This window comes from Leptinotarsa decemlineata, unplaced genomic scaffold, assembly GCF_025532065.1.
Source record: "Leptinotarsa decemlineata unplaced genomic scaffold, Ldec_3_MD MMD2_tig00003335_RagTag_RagTag, whole genome shotgun sequence".
NCBI lineage: Eukaryota > Metazoa > Arthropoda > Insecta > Coleoptera > Chrysomelidae > Leptinotarsa > Leptinotarsa decemlineata.
Genome location: NW_027412587.1, coordinates 3,273,225 through 3,297,854, shown reverse-complemented (window position 1 = coordinate 3,297,854; position 24,630 = coordinate 3,273,225). Strand labels below are relative to the sequence as shown.

Here is a 24,630-nt window from a genome sequence, read left to right as displayed (position 1 = left end):
AAACGCAGTTCTTCAGAAGAAACAGTGGAGTTCGAGGTGTAATGAGTGGAACCTCAATAAGAGGATCAGCCACAGTCTCTCGCATATTTCTGATATGTACCGCTCTTGGTGAAATCAAATGTGCCAAATCATTTGAACACTTGCTGTGGAAGTATCTATAGAAGAGAGTCAAATCTCCAACCTATCTTCGATGTTCCGGGCTATCAAGGTTGCACGTGATGTTCGCGTCTCCAATCAGGTGGATGGCTCTTTAATGGATGGAATCCAGGAACTTTATGGTAACTTTGGGGGCAGAGCTCCATATATGAGAACAATATTCCAAAGAAGGTCTGATCTGAGCTTTATAAAGCATCAAAAGTTGCTGAGGTGTGCACAGTTTTCTGGTTCGGAACATTGTTCCAAGTTTTAGAGAAACTGGTTAGAAGATTGACAAATTTTTCAAATGAAAGATATATCTATGATTGAGAAAGTACAAAACAAATTTCTGAGATCATGTGCATTTAAGCTCGTATATCTGAGGTCCGACTATGAGTACTCAGACATTCTGCTTCATCTGAATTTATCTACTTTGGAGCACCGCCAAGCTGAAATTGATCTAAGACTTCTTCATAAAGTTATAAATGGTTATAAATGGTGAACTGTCCATTTTGGATAGTTCATATCACCATGGACATTTTGGACCTGAACCCCACTTGGGGTTTAGGTCCCAAACAAGTTCATTGGAATTATGTGGTGATTGTCAGACCAATGATCACTCTCTCTCCATTTTTCTGGAGAGAGAGGTTAGATGGACTGCATATAGACTTGTGTACATTGCCAATTGTACAATTCAATTCAATGCAGATTGCAACTGGCTGTTGGTTGACACTGGAAGTCACAGCATTCTGCAAATGACCTCTAACATTATGCCTCCAACTGTCAAATACGGAGTGCCTTATAAAGTACTGTTCCCGAGTAGCGAGTAGAGAGGACTGGATCCTTTGGAAGAAGGAAATATGAAGAGCAGTTGGTTCACAGATGGATTAAAAACACTGAGCAACGTCTTTCCTTGATAGGAAGACAGATAACAGATCTGGATTCCTGGCCATACTGGCCTGAAAAGCAATGAAGCTGCTGATTCCCTTGCAAAGAGGGTACTGCAAGCAGCTCCATCGGAACACAACCTGCCATTGGCATCGCTTTAGGCTTTGCCAAACAAAGATTGAACAACTGGATGGAAAGAAGATTCATGGACTTCTGGCATAATCTTTCAGGTTTGGCTCACTCCAAGGTGTTTATTCGCCCTTCGAAACTTGATACCAAACAGTTGTTGGACTACAGTAGGGATGAACTACGATGTCTAACAGTTCATTTCGGCTGACTAAGTGACTAGAACGAACCACCCACGCCAACCAACCGGCTACTGATGATGAATTTGAAACGTGGTATTTAGAAAAGGAGGAAAAAAATATGTCATTTATCGTAGAATATCTTCCCTGATGGTAAATTAAAGATAATAGATTATTTTTGTAAATGTTACAGTCATTAAAAATGTATGCACGCATATAAAATACGTCTAATATGCAAACAACTGAAGGTCGCGAATACAACCGCACTTCTCTAGGCCAATCTGTAACTCCATAACGGCAGAGTGAGTGTATTATTCCCTTTGATGACAAAGTTAATTGAAAAATTAAAAGGTAAGTATCCGCTTTTCTTCGCCCCTCTATATTCTTCCATTCGCAACTTTGATATCATTGAATGATTGGCACTTCAATTGGCCGTAATTCAATATATCCTCATTGGTAACTTGGCTGAACGTTAACCTTCAACACTGTCATGTGACGATTGGCCCATTATATTTCATTACTTTATTCGCAACTACTTGTTTCAGCAAATTTATCAACAGTTGTTTACAAACAGATTATCTATTGCCATATACACAGGAAGATATCATGTCCAGTAGAAAATGTAGTTGAAACTTGTATCGAATGTATTTCAAACATGGAACACATAAAGAATACTTAATCATTATCTTATAAAAACCTCAAAATGTCCTCTTGTGAAACTAAATTACCTTCTCCATCAAGTTGGAAATGTAGGATTTATATCGTTACAGATTATATCCATTTCATGAAGTTTGTTTCACAGTGATACAGTTCTCCAAATGAAAGAGCTCTTGAAGCTTGTAGTTTGAAGTGAGATGTGTCCATCGATATGGAGCAATTAATTGAATCTTCAATCGAAGGGCAGATGCAATTTGCCGGAATCAAGTAAACTGAGTCAGTCTAACATTTTCGATAAAAGTATCTATAGAAAAGTCAATGAACTTCTTTCTATGCTAGTCAGATCGATGGCTCTTCTGTTTATAGATAGACCACCAGATCAAGCTCCGTGGGGAAGCTCCATATATTATGAACAATATTCCATAATATTTTGTGCTTCGCGAAGCAATAAAAGAAACTGAGGTGTCTACAGCTTTCTAGTTCAAATCTTACGGATTTCAAAGAAGCTTACTTTGCTTTCCAGAAATGTGACTGCGCCATTGGTATCCAATTATGTGTTTTAATATTATTCATTTGCTTTGTTACATTATTCGATGTCTAGATTTTCGTAGCATCAAATTCTACTAGTTACTAACACCCCAAGCTGATATTTTCTTCAAATTTTCATTAACATATGCTACTTCATTAAATGAAAAATGAGTGTGCTGATCTATTCAAATTAATCGTTGAATTGTATCAAAAAAACTCTTGGAGATAAAATGTGTCCGAGAGAGAACAATGGATAACTTATTTGTAGGTACAGGTCTTTGAAGGAATTGGAGGTTCATGAACAAAGACGATCTATCAAACAATAAGGTCATATAATTTAAGGAGGTCGTCGGTTGATCTTTACTTCGAAAAACCATAGATGGTCGCTTAAGGAATTGAAATATTCAATAAATATTGAGCAATTTGGTCATTATCACCTAGTCTTTACTTGTTTGAGAAAATAGATATTTGGTAGTCCATCTTCAATTTTGTTAGTACAGATCACCTGTTGAGTTTCTTTCAAAAAGCACTGGTATTCTCAGAAATACCCATTTTATTATCAATGTCCATGCCCTCCATTACCAAACATGTTTTTTGTTTACAGTGTGATTAAAAAATAAAGAATATCAATAAAAACCGAAATCACCGATAGAGACTTGTTGTATGTAGCGCAAACTCTGATTTCTAAAACAGTTTCAAGTCTCGCAGTATATATAGAGGTAACGTTCTCGAGCTAGCTAATGCTCATTGTAGATTACAGTCGTAAAGGAATTCTGGGTTAAATAACCTTCAATACTACCGAGGATTACTTCAGTGTCTCTAACAGTTATTACGCATAAATCAGATTGAAAAGTAAGGTGGATATACCCAAAGAATACTTGAGGTTTACATCCAGTAAGTTGAATCAATATCAAGATTTGTCATTTTATCCGATATTCTTCATTGACTGTGCTTCTAGAATGGGTTCTACGGATAGCTGTTCCCAGGGTGCCTTTAGTAAATGAATGTAGACAGCCAGTATAGCAAGCAGGTATAAGTGTAAAGAAAAAACAAGGAAAGATCTTACTTGTCTCGGTTGGTGTCACATCCAGAGCAATTGCTTTGAGCTTTGGCGATGAACAGTTTCATGCAGACTGAGGTGGCAGAAATGTAGATCTAGAGCTAAGTTACGTACAGCTTGTCGAATGTAGAAAGAGCTTTCTGAATTCCGTTATGGTCCCACCCACTAGAAATGCGTTCGTTAGAAGACAGTGGGAGAGAGAGAAAGATTTCTCTCTCTCTTCTCTCTCTCTCGAAGTCTCTTCGTAGATTTGATTAGCTGTACGTCTCTATTTCAGGCTAGCCGGAGTGTTCATGTAAATTGGGATAGCTCAACGAAAGTGTATGGCGTGTTACTAATCAGGCAGGGAATTGATGAAGTAGGGTAATGATGAAGCAGAATAGAGAAGGCCTGAAATTATATAAAAATTGATGATACTGTTGGTGTCATTATAATGATAGTGTTATTTGTGAAACTTAACAGTTCTCTTACTTAGGTGGTGGATGGCCTCAGAGAGTTGAGTTCTATATAGAGAAAAAAGCAAAAATAACAAATTATATTTCATCCTGAAGATAACAAAACACCATTCATGTAACACTTCATTGTGAAATTTCCACTAGGATTCCACACGTACATGTATTTCGCTAAACAAATATCTTGTATTTCAGTTAGATAATTCATTACTTTTTATTTTTATTACTGTATACCGGGTGTCAACGAATCTATTAGACAAGTCATAACTTCTAGACTATTAGGTGTATCAAAACGAGATTTGGTACAGATAAATGGTATGTGGAGAGGAGAGTTTTCACATATTTTTCACTTTCCGGTCACTTCCGGTTTCAGCGGAAATGGCTCCGGTTCTGAATTTTTAAATGAAACACCCTGTATATTGTAACATTTTTGGATTTCTGAGACAATTCTGGATCAGAAACTGACATTTCCGAAAGTGTTTCAGCCTACTTGATTTTTTCAGAGTCACTTTTAAAATTGCATCTAGGTGGCCATGATCGGACGTAAACTAATCTATGGACCTCAGGTGATATCAGAAAATTGCAATAGCGGAGTTTTAGTGACTAGTGTGTTGAATATGAATGAGACAAGTTTACAAAATAACATTTTCGTGTCTAACTATTATTTTTCGAATGGCGACCATTTTTTGACAAGCACTTTCCGAAAAAATGATTTTTTGACAAATCTAACGATACTAATTTATTTGCGATTGGATTACAAATAGGAACATAAATTAAATATTACTGAGGAAAATACTCGATACAAATTCATTTACTTTTGTCAAGGGTGCCATGGATAGGAATGATGCATAATATTTTGCGGTTATTTCCATCAAGTCCACTTTGGAGAACAAAACGCTCACCTAGGTTATGACAGTGACATAAGCTTTATGAGCAGAAAGTAGAAGTTTCTCTTGATTTTCGTTAATTTTAGTTTAATTTTTCGTCGAAATAATGTATACTCAAAGTGAAAAAGTGGATATGTTGTTATTGTTTGGAGAATGCCACAGAAATTCAAGGAAAGCTGCTGAGTTGTATGCTCAGAGATATCCCAATCGGCAACACCCATCTCATCAGTATTTTCCCTATGTTGAGAGTCGTTTTAGGCAAGAGGGAAATCGAGACGCAGAACAGAGGTTTGTCATAAATGAGGAGACTGAGATTAACGTTCTTGCTATGGTAGAAGTTGACAAAACGGTTTCTTTAAGAGAAATTAGTAGAGAAATGCAGATAAGTCACGAATCAGCAAGAAAAATACTGAAAAAGCACGGATATCGAGCATTTAAATATCAGTTACATCAACATTTGTATGCTGACGACGGCAATAGAAGAGTAGTATTTTGTGATTGGTTGCTTCAAAATCATAGCGTTAACCCAAATTTTATCAACTTCATTCTATTTTCCGACGAATCACGGTTTACAAATAATGGCATGTTTAATAAGCAGAATTGTCGGTACTGGGCCCAACAAAATCAACATGCAATGAGAGAGGGCAATTTTCAAGAAAGGTTTGGCGTCAATGTCTGGGCTGGTATCGTTGGAAACAGAATAATTGGTCCAATATTGTTTCAAGGTCAGTTAACAGGGGTTAGATACTTGGGTTTTCTTCAAAATGAAATCGAGGATCATCTTAATGATATGCCTTTAGAAGTTTTACGGCAAATTTACTTCCAGCAAGATGGAGCACCACCCCATAATAGCAGAGACGTACTTGATTTTTTAATAGAGCATTTTAATAATAGAGTTATTGCAACCAACGGTCCAGTACGGTGGCCTGCCCGCTCACCGGATGTGACTGTGTTAGATTTCTTCATTTGGGGATATGTAAAAGAAAGGGTCTACTATGCAACAGCCCCAGCCACTCTCGAAATCTTAGAAGAAAGGATTCAACAGGCATTTAGAAGTATATCGCCTCAAATGTTACAAAACGTGTCGAGAGAAACAATTGAACGAGCTGAAATGTGTCTTGAACAAGGAGGGATGCACTTTGAAAATTTACTATAGTGGAATTTTCAAGAACTTAGGATATTGCAAAAAATCTAAGTGCATCGCTGAAATTATTAGTTAAATTTGTTAAATTTGTTGATCCAATCGCAAATAAATTAGTAACGTTAGATTCGTCAAAAAATCCTTTTTTCGGAAATTGCTTGTCAAAAAATGGTCGCCATTTGAAAAATAATAGTTAGACACGAAAATGTTATTTTGTAAACTTGTCTCATTCATATTCAACACACTAGTCACTAAAACTCCGCTATTGCAATTTTCTGATATCACCTGAGGTCCATAGATTAGTTTACGTCCGATCATGGCCACCTAGATGCAATTTTAAAAGTGACTCTGAAAAAATCAAGTAGGCTGAAAAACTTCCGGAAATGTCAGTTTCTGATCCAGAATTGTCTCAGAAATCCAAAAATGTTACAATATACAGGGTGTTCCATTTAAAAATTTAGAACCGGAGCCATTTCCGCTGAAACCGGAAGTGACCGAAAAGTGAAAAATATGTGAAAACATTCCTCTCCACATACCATTCAACTATACCAAATCTCATTTCAATTCTCCTAATAGTCTAGAAATTATGACTTGTCTAATAGATTCGTTGACACCCGGTATATAAAAAAAATCCAGAAAACTATATTTCTTTGCAGGAATTTCTAGTAATTCATCCAGTCAGTCGAAAATTACTGTATATAATGCGATTATCCAACCACATTTTGATTACTGTGCTTCTATTATCTTCCTGCTTAATCTAAATGAAACATCTCAATTACAGAAACCTCAAAATCGCGGTAAGCGCATTGTTCTAGAAGTGAATAGATTCACTGAAGTCGGAATCATGTTATAAACTTTTTGGTGGCTACCAGTTTCTTCAATAGCTTTAGAAAGCTATTGTATAGCGAAACACGTGTCGCGGTTTTCGTAAAACCCTTTATAGTGAAAATCATACAATAAACTATATTAATGAGTTTTATTGGAATTTATCTAAAATGCTAGTTAGAATAATAACTTGGTAAGATAACATTAATAAATAGTTAGTTAGTATTTGTATGTCGTTCTCTTCAATGCACTATTATACAAGTGTAGAAGGGCAAACTTTTTAGTTTACCCCGATAAGTTACTGTGTAAAAATCAAAGTATTTTTCACAAAGAAAAAAGTTTGCCCTTCTACACTTGTATAAAGTTCTCCATTATAATTTTTATATTTTTTCAGATTGTGGAAGGTAACCATTACCCAAAAAAAGGTCGATAAAAAACAGATTTTTTCCTCCACAAAAAATGACTTTCTTTGAACATATGGGTGTCTGTCATGAATTTCCAACAAGGAATTTCTAATATTGTGAACTATATCTACATTTTCATTTTTTATAATTATGTACAATTTCATAATGTTAGTAATATGTTTCATATAATATTGTTTATTAGGGTTACCAATTTCAATAAATATATTCTTCTTCTTCAAAACAATACTTCATCAAGCCTTTCCATAATAAAAATGCAGCAATTCTATTTGTGTTTCTTTTCTTAGCTAAAAAATCCCCATTGACGTGTAATGAAGTACGTGCTTCCACCAAAGGTTAGCCTTGAAAATGAATGATCAAAAGAGAGAGAGACATGCTGCTACAGACATATGTCATTTGTCATGGAAATTATGAAAAAATTCCTTTTTATGAATTGAGAGAATTATTGGAGTCTTTATTTCTTAGTTTCACAATTGAGTAGGAAAGTTGAAATGCATTTGTTAACTAGTTCGTTTCATTTGGTACTTCTACAATGATCTCACTCAATTTACTACACGGAATGATGTAAGCCTGTTCTAGAAACCTTATCTATTCAAAAATATTAACCTCAACCTATATATTTGAATAGAAGAAAAAAGAAGGTATGTTTATTTGCTCCCCCATCATATGAGAGGATACCAGGAAACGAAAGAATAGGCAAGGGTGCACAAGAGTTTGTTTTCATTCTCAATCCAAAGTCGTGAACCGTGAATATTGATAATAGAAAAGTAGAAAAATCAGTGGCTACTATTGAGTATTTATCAAAAATTTGTCAGACATACATAGTGCAACGTGAAAATTATATATTTCGAATCATCTTCCATTTTACGAATGAACTGCAATATCAAAAACTTAATTGTCTCTATATATTTTAGCAAAATATTGAAATATCACATGGAAAGTATTTTTTGCTAATAACCATGAGGTTAATGGTTTTTCCGTAAATATTAAAAACTATTCTAATTAATAATTTGTTTTATTTTTCCAATCACATATTATTATTATTATTTTTATTGGCAGTTTTTAAATTATCATTGAGCAAAAAATAACAATGTCACACTGTATACATATACGCAGTGCCTGTAATGGATTTACAAAAGTTATTGATACAAGCGGGAGGTGTTTTTTCCGTGACAAAATATTGTTGTTTTCACAAAGATCGATAATGATAAACCTTATTGTTATGGAAATCGTTTCAGAAAAAACACTAACTAGCAGAACACATACAACAAAGTGTTTGCAATAGGAATTATACTATTTTTAGAATGTATTTCTCTCTTTAATTAGTTTTATAACGACTCTATCACTTATCGATCATGTAAATCTTTCGACAACTGGCCACAGATTAACTGTAATCCAACTTGCAATTTTTTCACGCACCTGCGTAGTTTCTATTCAACTCAGTAATTGAATTGTTTATTCATTTAATTGTCGAAAGGATAAGTGAATGAATAGAATAAATAATCTCTCGTTTGAAATTTCTCTTCGTTTGAATTGAATTGATAGAGAGTTGAGAAGATGAACTGACAGCTACAGTATTTCAAACAAAAACAAGTGAATTGAATAACCTTTTCAAAAGACCCTCAAGGTTTTCATTTCCGTCATATGTTTTTAGTTCAAAATAGTATTTCAAGTGTTTGATATGTTGTTAAAAAAAATTTGTTTTCCAATTCAATGCCCAAGAAAGTAATTACGTGCAATTATTAGGATGCGTTATGTTATCCATTTACTCTTGGCTCAACGAATTATCAGCCAGATAGCACACAGTTTCCCTAGAATATGCCGATTTCACCACCTATTTGTTTTTCAGGAATTCTCGACAAAACTTCATAAATGTAAAAAATATATTATAATAGAACCTTCGTTTCTTTGCAGGACATCCTTTTTCACTAATATGTTTTTCTGATATCCAAATGAAATTACAATTCCATTACTGTTTACTGTTACAGTACATTACAAGTAACATTACGACTTTTCACGATTTACCCGTGTATTCCTCAGGTTCGAACATGATACGGTGAAATGTTATCCACATCCTGTCCTCGAAATATCCCAAGACTGTCATAGGACGATATCCTAACTCTGTGTGATGAGAAAAATTATTAAAACAGAACACATGAGACCATGAGAGGGCAGAAATTGGAGCATTTCTCTTTAGGGTAGCTGCCCGTGCAGCTGATAAACTCGGTTTAGTTATCGACACTGAACGACGTGACCACAACTTGTCACCGAGTTGGAAACCTTTCAGCAAAAAGCTCATATAAAAGCCGCAGGGATCACCTCACTTCTGAAGAAACACAAGGATAAGCCACTGCATGGGGTCCTCTTCAATAACATTGGAGACCTTGGCTTATCAAAGCGCCTGACTTTTGCTTTCCTCAGTGGGCTGAAGTCGGATACTGAGGGGTTCATTATAGCTTGCCAGGATGGTGTCTTTAACGCCTTAGTCTACCACAGTCGCGTGATGGGTACAGAGATTTCCGACCAAGGTGCAGGGCGCCCGAGACCCTAATGCACTTGCTATCAGCATCTCCAGCATATGCGGTCTCGGCCTATATGCATCGACATAACGCGGCCCTTAGAGTGCTATATTACCATCTTTTACGGTATTGACGAGACACCGGTGTTGCCCTACACATCGGGGGATATTGAATCAGTTGTGTGGAACGAGAAGTGCCGAATTTATTGGAACTATTCGTTCCTCACCCTCAGGCTCATACAAGCTTATAAGCCTGATGTAGTCCTGCTCGACCACCAGAGCAAGACGATATTTGTCGTGGAGTTTACAGCTCCTGGCGGGACGAATATCGTCCGAAAAGAGCAGGAAAAACGGGTAAAATATTAAGATTTTTTCTTCGAAATTGGAATCCTTGGTGGAATGATGCCCTCTCTACTCTCGGATCTTAAAATCATACCGGCGTGCCGCACTTAGGCAGAAATCTTAGCCGGACAGATGCAAAAGGCTGTCATTCTTGGCTCACTGCGCTTGCTCAGAGCACATGATTGTCGGACCCAATGATAACTTACCCCACGGTATGAGGGGGGGTCGTTGATTGATAATGCTGGCGCGCCATTCGAATGTATCGGGGCTTCGGGGGATAGAGCCTGACCAGCCCATACTACGGTTAAAAAATAGAACTCAAGAACCTCTGTACCAATTTCTATGATTTTTGTGTTTTTGGATTTGTCTTCTTCGGGATTAGAATAATAAATATTGAAATGTGATATTTTATCAATAAAAACTAAATTAATAATAATAAAAGATCTCAAGAACAGCTGGACCAATTTTTATGTTTTTCGTCTTGGTGGATTTGTCCTCGTCGGGAATAGAATGAGAAGTATTGAAAAATTATATTTCATCAATGAAAATAATAATAATAATAATAAAAGAACTAAAGAACCTCTGGACCAATTTTTATGATTTTTGTGTTTTTGGATTCTACTCCTTTGGAAATAGAATAATAAGTATTGAAATATGATATTTTATCAATGACAATAATATCAATAATGATAATAATAATTAAAGAACTCAAACACAGCTGGAACAGCTGAAAAAAATTATATAGGTAAAACTTGAAGACACCTAGATGATAGAAAAATGAACATCGTGATTATTAAAAGTGATCATCTGGTGTTCACCCTATAGTATGGAGTGAATTATAAATTATCAACAAATGAACTCATAAAATAATTAAAAAGTAAAAGGATCTGCATATATTCGTTTATCAGGTATAGCATATACGAAGTCAATTCAAATGGCATAAAAACTAAATAGTTATCGAACGTCGGCATTTTCTTTTTATGGCATGGGCGGCGTTGTATAATTATGAGGTCTAATCATTACTTTTGGGTGGGAGGTTTTATAGAGTATTTGCTAGTAAATGTATCAGCCGCGGTACATTAGCTGTTAGGATTGACTTCGTATATACTATAGCAAGTGTATTTCAAATATTTCTATGGAAATGGATCGTATCTGGTTGCCATTACTGAGAAGACATATGTAAAACATTTATGAAGACAAGTTACAGACTATTCGGACTCTTCGGTGGTTTATATTACGCAGTAACTTCTCGGAGTGAACATTTCATTTTGTCCTTTATTACAATCCGGCAGATTTTCTATTGATTTAGCTTTGTTAATTTTTCAGATTATTAAAAACAGTAAGAAAAATTGTTGAGTTCATAAATAACTTTCTGTAACTCCTGTATGTGATCTGTATTCATTCAATTTCATGTCTCTCGTAGTTACCACAAAATGATGTATTATTGATTCTCACCTTTGCCAAAAACTGAAAATTACGTTTTCTTTCAATGGAGGCGTGAATTTCAATAATTGTAATCAGCAAAATTATGAGTTGTATTTACGTAATTGATATTAGTATCCGGTCAGGATGCAATCTGTGCAATGAGGCGATTAATTATATGGGGAATTATGTATTCAGGAAATCATTAATTTCTCCAGTTAAATGAAATATCTTCTCGGTAATCTACGACTTCTATATTTGACTTGATGATGCAACTCCAGGTATTTTAAAAGAAGCTTCCCTTACCTTATTTAGGCCCATTTGTCGTGAACAGGAGTCATCGATATCGCAGATTACATATTTATTATGGAATTGTTTGTAGACAGATGACTTTTAGCAAAAGAGATATCAACTGAATAAATCGTTCAATGCATTCTGCAATAAGTGCCAACGGTGGTATTTGAAATGTAAATCGTTTTCAATATATATGAGATCTTTGATTGAGAAAATAATGATTTTTTTCAAATATTTTCGGCAATTTCATAATCATTCCAACCCTTTATTTCCACATTCGAAAAAAAATCAAAACTGGAACTTAATGTCCCATATACCCTCATTTAAGATCTGCCAAAGTTCAATGTACACTAGATGTACAGGATATGACCTCGCAGGAGTCAACGTAGGAGTAAATCTGTTGAAAATACTAGATGAAACAATTCAACGCAGGAGCAAATCTGTGAAAGATTACTAGATGGAACAATTCATCAGTTGATGATAATTGGCCATGATAAAGTGCCCTTCATCGCACTTATAAGTGAGCAAATTCTGTAGACTTTTCAACCTGTCTTGTAAGAAAGGGGTTTTTCCTTCTTGTTGGAAGATTGCTAGCGTTCGGCCTATTTCCAAAAAGGGCAAAAAAAATCTTCCAAATAACTATAGACCAGTCGCTTCGCTATCATTGATATCAATCATGGAGAAAGTCGTAAACCACCATATCCTTAAATATTTGGAAGGCTTCGACATCTTGAGCAATCATCAATATGACTTTCTGAAACAAAGATTAACAGACGACTTTATATCGTATGTCATCCATATTTGAGTCGTCGATGGATATCTCTCGAATACTTTCACCATCAACGCTGGTGTTCCCTAGGGATCCATATTGTCCCCAATCCTCTTTTCATTGTATATCAACGACTTATTGGAAGGAACCAAGAATCTAATAGGAATATTGCTTTGCTGACGACAGCACACTATTCTCGGCATTCCATTTGGATTCCAGGATATCAGTTACGGAGGCACATCTTCACCGGCAGCAGGAGGTTGCATTATTCAATGACGATCTAGAAGTGATTTTGAATTGGGGTTAAAGTAATCAAATTCAATTCAATGCCATAAAAACCCAGCCATCGGTTTTCTCCAAGAAGATAAATGTCTCCGAACCGGATATAATAATGTCAGGTCAGACAATCCCGTTTTCAGCTTCGATAAGTTTTTTGGGAGTTAAAATGGATACCAATATGTCTTGGCACAATAATGTCGCTGGAATTGCAAAGGCTGCTTTTTAAAAACTTGGAACACTGTTTCGAACCAGACAACTGTACACACCTCAGCAACTTTTGATGCTTTATGATGCTAGATGAGACCTTCTTTGAAGTATTGTTCTCATGTATGGAGCTCCGCCCCAAAGCAAACCCTGAAGCTGCTGGATTCCATCCAGAAAAGAGCCTGGTTGGAGTAGCGAACATCACGTGCAATCTTGATAGCCTGGAACATCGAAGGAAGGTTGAAGATTTGTCTTTCTTCTATAGATACTTTTTCGGGAAGTGTTCAAGTGACTACGAAACAGACTGTGGCTGCTAATCGTTTTAGGGTTCAACTCAGTACACCTCGAACTTCACTGTTTAAGAACTCTTCAATCTAGGGAACTGTGTTTATGTGGAATAAACTTCCTGAGAATGTTTTTCCAAATGAATTAAATCTCCAGCGATTCAAATCAATCCAATGTGAATCGCTACTTTCGCACAGGCACCGCTCTGAGAGCGCCTTAAGTAGTGTCTGTGTGTTATCTTAAAAAAATGATGAAGGGTAAAATTATAGGATTTGAAAGTCATTTTTGTGAAGAAGTCACTGTTTCTGTTTCACGTTTATAACCTATTTCAATCTGAAAAATTAACAAAGCTTGATCAATAAGGAATCTGCTGAAGTGTAATACAGGCCAAACTGAAAAGTTCATCTCGAAAATTTGATGCACAATTCAAACCACTGCAGAGTTAATTGAAAATTAATTTCCCATACTTAGCTTTCTTATGACGTTTCAGAAAATTATTCTTTTTCTTTATCAAAACCCAATAAATTCACTTGTGAAGAACGTTTCATTTGTGAAAAAAGTAACATTCCTTTCAAATCTTTGTTTAGTTTTCATGTTGTGGAAGGTTATGCATCAAAAATAGAAAAAAATATATATAGCTGTCTTTTTTTGGCAAATATTTGAAAATTAAAGTATACAGGAGATTCTATTTGAAGTAAGAAAGTTTGTATCGTCTTCCGTTATTGCCGGAAGTGATGCAAAAACGCGATTATTTTCATTCGACTGAGCATTCAAAACACTTAACTGTGACAAGTTTCAGAATATTAGTACTATTACTTTCCAAAATATGGGTGAACGACGGTCATCGCGCTGTATATTGGTTACGACTTTTGGCAGAAGTTAACTCATGCAGTCAATCTGTAGAGCATGCCTGATGAAAAACCAATTCACTAATTGACATAATTTTTTCGATAGGGAAGAGAATGGGGAATGTTCCTCAATTTAGGTTATTACAGCAAATGCAAGTTTGAACAAAATAAAGTTGAGTTTAATTCATGAGTTTTTCAAATTCACTTCGAAAAGTATTCAAATTGATGTTTCAAATGTTGGGTTTTAATTTTCAAAGGGATTTGTTTCTACTTCACATATTGGCAACAGAGCCTACATCAAGTTGAAATAATTTTTACGTACCTAGATATTCTAGTTAAAAAAAGGAAAATTATCTTTATAAATCAAAAATTAAGGCAAAATATAAATTATAGTTCAATACCACCTCCACAAGCCACATAAACAACATTTGTTTTGTTATTTATTTATATAGAGGAAGATAGGTTAGGTGCACAAAATGGCATATGTCACAGAATGTCTCGGAACTCGGAACATAAGTAAACAGAACAGTACGCCTCTGAAATATGTCATCTTGGTTTGTCTCATACAGGTAACAGATTCATTGTCCTTCATCAGCTATAACCGATATTGCCAAATGGTGAAATAGAAACGAATCCCTTTAAATGTTGAATGCATTATTTCATTCCTCTTTTTTAAGTATTTGAATAATTTTTTTAAAGAAAAAGGTTGAAATGTTAAGTTTAAAATGCGTTGTTTTAGAGTTCTTTTATGAAAACTACTTGATTTTCGTCAGGAGGAACATTCCCCATTATGGGGGTTTCAACTTCTAATAAGGTTTTTCAGCTTTATGCCAACCATATTCAACAGTTTTCTCTAGATAAGTTTTTTACTAGTTTGATAGTTATGTTCTATCCCCGTAGTGCAAATTCATCTATGTATGTATCAAAGTGCAGAGTGCATATATGTATAATCGCTCTGTACCAAGGATATTATTTCCAGTAGAAAGCACTTTTTTTTCTTTCAAAGTTACTGAAGGATATTTTTACAGTTTTTGTCAAAGTACGATTGCGTACTTCATACAGTTCAAAAAAGATAATAACTACTTGAAATTGAGAAGAGTATTGTGATTTTTCACTTCTCCATCATTGACCAACAAAAATGTGGGGAAACTGCCAAAGCAAAGAAGAAAGGAAATAACTACGATCAGGGCAGTTGATATAGAGCGTTCTGGTTTATTGAGGATAATTTCGTATTGATGAATCCTCTGTTCTGTTTTCGACTGCGAAATGATCCTAAACTGTCTTGAACCGTCCCGATTCGTTGTTCTTGCTCTCGAGGCTGAACTGTTGAAAACTGTTCCCGTTGCTCATGCGCATTCATGTGGAAATTTATTTGGGCTATTTTCTAGGATGTTTTTTATTTAATTGACATAAATAATTGATGATTGAGGTTAGATAACATTTGACCCGACTACAAGGATACGAGAGCAAAACAAATTGACATGATCAACAGTATTTTTTCGTTTTCATCTCTTCATATATACGATAGGTGGCACAATGGTCTTCTCAAAATGTGCTCTGGTTTAACCAAGTGTCCGAGACTATTTCGGACTGTTTGAGATTTTTTGCTTGTACTCATCATGTCTTGCGTAGTTTCCAGATATTTCGGATGTTGGAACCAGAACAAACCTATTAAATTAGGATATTCGTTCGCATATTCGTTATAGAATCGAAACATATAATTCATAGGAGCACTGCATAACGTTATATATGAAGAAGTGTCGGTCAGAGCAGTTGCCTTATCACCTCATCAACACTGTTTGAGATAATATAATGATAATAAAACAATCCCCTGACATTCAAATGACATTCTTATGGCTGGGATTAAATTAACTAACCTTATATATAGGAACGCTATTTCAATTCAATAACAAATGTTTGGAGTAGGTACAAACAAATGGAAAAAGTGAATTTCGTATAATTCAGTATTCATAATGAACATTATTAAAATTTATGAATGCATTGAAAATATTTGAATTGACTTTTACAATTTTTCCGTTCAAGGTAGACTGAGAAATTTTTGATATTACTTATCAGTATCCACATTTGGATATCTTACTGTCTTCAAAAAATGAATTCTGGTGATTTTTCTAAAACATAGTAGATAGCCCAGAGTCTTTATCCTGATTAAAAAACCAATTCTATTGATTTCGTTTGAATGGTTGATACTTGAAGTTCATATTATTAAACCTTCCACGTTAACTCCTTCAGAAAGGTGGTTGACATATATGAAATTGACTATTTTTGTCAAATGAAACTTCACCTTGTAACCGTTCTAACATAATGTTTGTGGATATATTCACGTTAACAGGAATAGAAAAATGTATGATGAATTTCGTCCAAAATATGAGAAGAACTATTTACATCACTAATATTATCATTATTTTTATTCGCTACATTCTTTCAAATTTATCTATGTGAATGAGTATGACTCTTACACGATTCCTATATATGCGTCAGCGAGAGAAATCTAACTCGTTATTTTTAAAATGTAAACGGATTCAATTCTTCAATTTTTTATCAAAACTGACACAAATGATACACACTCAAGGAAACTTGTTTGATGAAATTACAAACCATTCATGAATTATTCAGGTATAAACTATTTATATCTAATAAAATAAGGAAAACTGGGACGATTTCAGACAATCAAATCAAGAACACACCTGTAGATTCATTGAATTTATTGGTATACAGAGTGTAAAATTATAACTCAACAGTGTTGAAATGAAAATATTGTTGACACCGCCATTGAAATTTGAGACAAAATTTCCAATGAAAAAACACTTGAATAACTTTTTCGGTTTAATGGAAAATTATTCCTCCCAAGTAAAAAGTTTAAACAGAACTCATCTATTTTTCACACGATAGAATATACAATTCTTTTCTCAACGATATAACACAAGTGACTATTCAATATGGCGGCATCTGTCTGACGACATCTATGAAAATATTGTCAAACAACTTGATGTAGTAGGAAAGTTTTGATAACTGAAATTTTCTAGCAATTTACTGCACTACAAAAAATATCAAAGATACTATGTGTTTCATTTTCCTGTGCCAGTGAAATCTGAACATTTTGAAGCTTCTACTTCATCCCCATAAAGTAGTTATTGTCTAAATTATACAAATAATTATTTAAAAAACTAAAAAATACGCTTCAATAGAAATGCAAACTAAGAAATAAAAAAAAAATTCAAACTAATTTAAGATTGTGTTCAACATCGACAATAAGTCCTATGGTTTGATATAACAAATGACTTTTAATAAATCTGGAATCAGAATAAATCTACTTACAAAAAAATTAATTTTGTTGTAAAAAACCGTGGGGTGCTAAATATCCATTGTTATAAATACTTGGTTAGGGAGCTGTTTGCCAGATTGGCATCTTACGTATTTTTACAACAAAATTATTTTTTTAAATCCAGAAAAAATTGGGAATATTGGAAAACCATATTTGAAGCAAAAAGTTGTACGAAACTGAACTTGCTTCAATATTGGATATACGGCAGAGAATAATAAATATTTGTAGTGATATTGACGTTACTGTGTTCGAAAATGTTCGGCGTGAAATAGCGGATAGGCTGTTTCTATGTCAAGAAGTTCAAGGCAACCATTTCGAACATCTTCTAAACTGACCTCAAGCTTATTACCTCATATTATGTTTTTAAATGTCAATGTATTCAGGCAATCATTAAAAAATTCGCCATTTTGTAGTAGATTGAAGATATTGACATTATATTATAGGGTTGTGAAGCATTTGTCAGGAGCTTGAAAATGATGTATCATAAGATCCCTCTTTCCATTTAATTTTTTTTTCCCAGATGGCACCCAGTCGCCATTTTGAAAGTTTCATCTGTCTATTTCACTTCGAAATAAAGTGTTCATGCATTAATTTCATTATCCCAAATTTCAATTTTTTGAGTTGACCAGTTCCAAAATATAAGGGAAGGGGACATTGAAGAAAAGCACTGGCTGTCACACATATACTGTGTGAGGAAATCATTCAATCCTGTCGATCCTGATCAGGATAATGAGGTAAACGCTAATATAAGCGTGTTAACTAATAAAAACACTTTCTACTGGCACAGAAAAATGAACCGCTTAGTATCTTTGACATTTTTTGAAGTACAAGGATGTTCAATGCAAGATTTCCTGATAATCCGATCTGCCTAAACATTTTAAAACAACTGAAAGTGTAGCAAGAGCTAGAGGAGCTGAAAGAAAGTCTACCTCAGACGAGAAACAGAAATCGTTGCATCTGTAGAGGATAACCCCCTGCAGTATTCGACAACAATTGCTGGTGAGAATGATGTCTCAAGAACCACCATCAAGAAATACCTTACACGATATAAGTTTCATGAATTAGGTAAATGAAAATGACCCTGATAGAAAAATGCAGTTTTGTGAGTTAACGTCGGCAAATAAAAACTGCAATTAAAGTATTTGTTTCAGTGACGAATGTACTTTTTTCTCAAACAGAAATGTCAACCGCCAAAATGTGAGATAGTGGTCCCACATTAACGTGCATATTTTTCGAGAAAATCAGACACAAACTCCTGAATGTCTGAGCAAGAATATTAGGAAATCATATTTTGTTGGTCCCATATATACACAGAAAAATCTGACTGCTGACATATATTTGAAATCTCTTCAAAACTTCATTAACGAACGGATTGAAAAAATCGTGGCCAACAGTCAAGATGAATCAAAGATTCAGTTGTTTTCCAGCAAGATGGTGCGCCCCCACGCTTTATAGGCCTGTAAGTGATTGGTTGGATCAGACATACTCAGGCATGTGGATTAGTAGGTGCAGTCAGTTGAAATGCCCTGCTCGTCCACTGTTACTAACACTGAAATGGCTTTATTTATGGATTAGCAAATGAAGATGCGGAAGAAGCACGGAGAATTTACCAGGGCAGAACGCTACATGCAAGATTATGTGTAACTGGGAGTGTAAAGACGCAGGTGATGGAAGACCAGAAATTGTAACAATGCTTGAACTATAAGAAGCTACACTTGAACTATAAGAAGCTACACTGTTACTAACACTGAAATGGCTTTATTTATGGATTAGCAAATGAAGATGCGGAAGAAGCACGGAGAATTTACCAGGGCAGAACGCTACATGCAAGATTATGTGTAACTGGGAGTGTAAAGACGCAGGTGATGGAAGACCAGAAATTGTAACAATGCTTGAACTATAAGAAGCTACACTTGATGCGGTAGAAGAAGATCTTTCAAATAGTACAAGGAGGATTGCACTACAGCTGGAGGTCAGCCCAAAAACCGTATCGACAGTTCTAAAAAGAAGCCTCTTATACCTATATCACATACAGCGGGACCAAGCTCTACTTTCTCGAGATTTTCAACCGAAATTAATGTTTTGCAGGTGGTGGATTCATACGATGGCACACAAAACTAAATTTTTCACCAAAACAAATGTTTCACGAGATGCTATTATAAACTTTCACAATGACCATTATTGGGCTGACAAAAATCCCCACGTTATTAGAGAAAGTAATTTTCAGCAACAATTTTTGCTGAACATTTGGCTAGAAATGATTGGTGACGACTACTTAATTGACCCATTTTTTCTACTAGCAAGATCAACAGGTGAATCCTATACGAACTTTTTGCGAGATCATTTACCCATTTTGTTAGAAGAAGTGCCGGTACTTGTAAGAGGCAACAAGTGGTTTATCCACGACGTGGCTCCAGCTCATTTTAGTGTTATTGTTCATCAGCATTTCGACATCGCCTATCTGATAGCTGAATTGGAGGTTCAGGACCTCAAAATTGGTCAGCTCGCAGTTCTGATATGAATCCTCAAGATTTCTATTCAAGGGGCCATCTGAATGATCTTGTTCATGAAAGTCCCGTACTAGATGTGAATAACTTGAGGAATCGAATAATTCACATTGCAATGTCATAAGAAATAGTCCAGGTATTTTTTAAACGTGTCAGACAAATTGATTGCAGTCGTGTATTTGATTAAAAGGTGGATATTTTGCTCATTCACTTTAAGGTCGAAATTGTTTATTCATTACTTTTGGTTTTTATTTTATGCTGTCCATGGATAGTTTTTTGAAGTGATTTTTTTTCTCGAAAACAAAGCTTGATATGAAGAAAACACAAGCTACAAAAACGTTGTATTTCAAGTTGCTCAATCTGAAAAAATAAAAAACTACAAAAATATTGTTGGCTACGGTGCCCACTGAGACGCCACTGGATCTAATAATTTCAGTCTAGTTTGGGCTAAATAAGTGCCTTATTACTTTAAATAACTGTAGCAAATTTCAACCAAATCGGTGTGAGGATATTTATGATATTTTATAAGTACCAAATTTTTTAAACTTCAACGCCCTGTATCTCAGAAACAAAGCAACTCTGGACATACGTTCATAGAAACGTTTTTCATAAAACGACCTAACGAATCGCCCTCTTAAGTTTCGTACCGTAGTTAGGAAACACCCTGTATAATGCAATTCATTCTAATTCAAAGTCAATCTACGTATATGCTACCTTTCACTAGTCAAAAAATATTGTATCATAAATGAGTGGGTTCTTCTTGATTATTCCGATGTCAGTTTCACTTGCTTCATTCATAATAAACAACTTTTGTTTCTCTCAATAGTCACATCTACATAAATTAATCTACTCGAAAATTCAACCTAATTATTCCACCTATTCTCCATCAATAGTTCTTGAAGTTGTTTGTATTCGCCCCCAGCAGTGTTGGTTCACTACGAGTATGTAACGGTTCTTACGTGATATGACGTCACATTCAAGAAATTCATGAGTTTGTTGTGCTGCACCTGAAAAGATAAAACAGTGAGGCAAACAAATACCTCCATATCAAAATAACGGTTACTTGATCGAAGTAATGAGTTGGTGAGGAATATCCAAAACATTGAATTGAGTAGATTAAGAAGTGAGATGGAATTAATCTGCGGCACCAATTCTAACGATAGTAATGTTATTGAACACTTTATAGCAAAAATCTTTGGCCAACAGAAAAGGGGGTTGGAAAATAATTTTGAATGCGGGTTTTTCTGTTACAAGCTGTCTTTTTCTATACATTTTTCTATACCTTCACAAAAGAAGATTGTAAAATAATAAGTTTTGCAGATGATACTGTCATTAGGTATATACGAAGATGAAACCTGACAGAAACTGAAAAAAAATGAAAATAACGTTCCTCACGTTATAAAATGGCCTTTTTGCAGCAACAAAACAGGTCTTCCGCATTTCAGTCAAATTACACTGGATGATAACTTCATCTTACTCTCAGCAGATAAAATCAAATATCTTGGAATTATAATTGATAAACATTTAAAATGGAACTCACATGTAGAATATCTGGATACAAAACTCCGATGCATTTTGTACAGATTTAAAATAATTTCAGGAATATTCGACACAAAACAACTCAAAATTATATACAGGGTGTTTTTCTAACATGCGGCAAAAATTCAAGGGGTTATTACTTGGACTATTCTAAGGATATTTTGTCTTATGATGATTTTTGATAGGGCGCTTTATTTCGAAGATACGAAGCGAAAAATCATTTTGACAACAATTTATTACCAAAAATTACATGTAATGTTTCTTAATCTACAAGAACACTTGAAAATGACTACTCCCCGCTTGGCTGCAAAAATCCAATCTTCTTCTCATCGACTCCCGAACTCTTTCAAAAACACCAGGATCGTTTCTGATTGCGTTACACTCTGCAAATTGAATGTCTGCAGTCGTTTGAAGTAATCGGAGTGTTGTTGATAGATACCAACGAAACTGTTACATTTTTTATTACTTGGTAGATCCAGTTTAATACGCTATACTTTTAATTCAGCTACATTTATAATTTTAAAATTACCAAATTGTCGAAATTCTTTTTCGCCCCGTATCTTCGAAACAAAACGCTCTAATAAAAATCATCACAAAATAGTCCAAGGAATAGTCCCTTGTATATGAGTTTAGTAGAATCGCATTTGAACTTCGGAATCATAGGATGGGGGGAGTCTTTGTAAGTCATCTTAAACAACTTGAAGTGGCACAAAAACTTTTTTTTGAGAATGATTTTCAACAGAAATAATAGATATTCTAGCGACGCTCTTTATGAAGAGTTTAATATGTTTTATTAATTACTATATTAATTGTTCACCACAATTCAAATGATAAAAACTAACATCTGCAATACATACTAATACTATTCTCAGATGTACATATTTATTTAAACGTAATGATACGGAAATACAGAATATTGTTGGGGATGCAGTCAAAATTACTGGGCTGTTGTTTAAAGAATACTCTTTATTATATGGTCGATGTTTCGAGAATGTTTATTCCCTTTATCAAGACATCTACAAGAAATTTAAAACATTGCAGCAAAATCGTAAAATAAATAGGTAAAAAAAATGTACTTACTAACTTGAGGTTATAGTAAACAGTCAGACGTTGTAATGAGAAAAACAAAGTTAATACTTTTCATCATAGAGAAAAGTCCACACTTTCAATTTAGGCTTTCAGAGAAAAAGTAAAAAACACTTATTTTATTTGAACATTTAAAAATTTTGAAATTATTTCTCTGGGCATGCTTGGCACTTACTTGGTGGCGTGCTAGCAACCAAAAAGAGAGAGGAAAGAGGAAATATTTGAAATTTGATAATTGACATTATGAAAAGACAATTGAAGTTTGATGATTTGACAGTAAAACAAGAAAACAGGATTACCAAAAGGCACACCAACACCATGGCTGACACAAACAAAACCAAAAGTATCTGGCTCTGGGTACAGTGCTGCCAAACACTCACAAATGAAGTAAATGGTTTTTTGACAGACTCAGCACTGCGCCCAAACCAAACACTATCTGGTGTTTGGAGAACCTGGAGGAATTAGTTCCAATTTTGAGATGTAATTATAAATATTGCTGAGGTTGTTGAGCTCAGTCTTTTTGTTCATGTTATTGGTAACCCTTTTGATAAAGAACACCTCTTTAAACAACCGTTTTTGTAAGTTGCTTTCACTACACAAAACTTTGACTTCGGTGTAGTTCATTGTGTGTTTAGTGCTGATGACATGCTCTGCAAGTGCACAGGTGGTTTTGTTTGTGTTATAATCACTTTTATGGGATTGTAACACAATGAAGAACAGGGTGATCAATCTAACACATCCACTTTTTAAAGACGAATGTATTAAAGAATCAAAAGGTATTCTTCTTGAAAATTCATATCCTTGCAAACTTTTGAATAAACTACTTTTTAGCTCCCCTTCCACAGTCATGAATATGTTTCCAAACAATTTAAATAATTCCATAAATAATAACAATCAAAATAATAATTTAAATATTTCAAATAGTGGAAAGATACCTACGAATATATTATTTTTCTAAACACTACCATATTTTCAGTCTTTAACACCTAAACTCTTGAACGTTTTCAACAGTGAACATATTAAACTTGCCCAATACATCGTTACTACTACTTTTTTCCAAAATTGAAACTCCGTTGAAAACTTTAAAAAAGTCAAATGTAGTATATGAAATTCCTTGTCATACATGTGACAAGACATATATTGGACAAACATCTAGAATTTTATATGGACGCATAACGTCACATAAAAGTGATTGTAACACAAACAAAACCACCTGTGCACTTGCAAAGCATGTCATTAATGAGAAAAAAGTTGTCGTGGGACTTTTTTCGACCTAAGTAGAGCTTTCGATACTCTGAGTATTGAAATAATTTCTAAAAAACTCTTCAACATTGGTATCAGAGGCAATATAAATAGGCTTATCGTGTCCTTTTTAACTAATCGACATTTCAAAGTGAAACAGAATAATACATCATCTGACGAGTATTCTGTTACAACAAGAACACCACAGGGTAGTATTCTTGGTCCACTGATATTTTTACTGTATGTCAATGATCTTCCTGATAACATAAGTTACGGTAATGTGTACCTTCATGCAGATGATACGTCTATCATCTTATCGAGCAAAACACCTGTTGAAATGAATACCCAAGTCAATACTGTACTGCAAGAATTCAGTGAGGGGTGTTTTGAAAACAGATAGATTGTTAATGTCAATAACACTGTTTGTATTGAATTTGCATATTCTCCTCGAAGTCTACATAACTTCACCTTCAATTTTCTCAACGAATCTCTGAGATCAAGAACTTGTACAAAGTTTTTAGGAACAATGATTGATTCCCTTTTCACATGGAGAGAACACATAGAGTTTACATCTAAGAAACTGAACCAATCATATTACCTAATAAAATCACTGAAAAGTAAACTAGGTACCAAATCTCTACTAACAGTTGAT

The 24,630-nt window shown here is 34.6% G+C and overlaps 1 protein-coding gene across 4 annotated transcripts in view; it reads left to right on the top strand.

Moving 5' to 3' along the window:
• Window positions 1-24,630, top strand: part of LOC111504252 (uncharacterized) — a 650,330-nt gene that overhangs the window by 67,133 nt on the left and 558,567 nt on the right. The gene's annotated exons all lie outside the window — the stretch shown is intronic.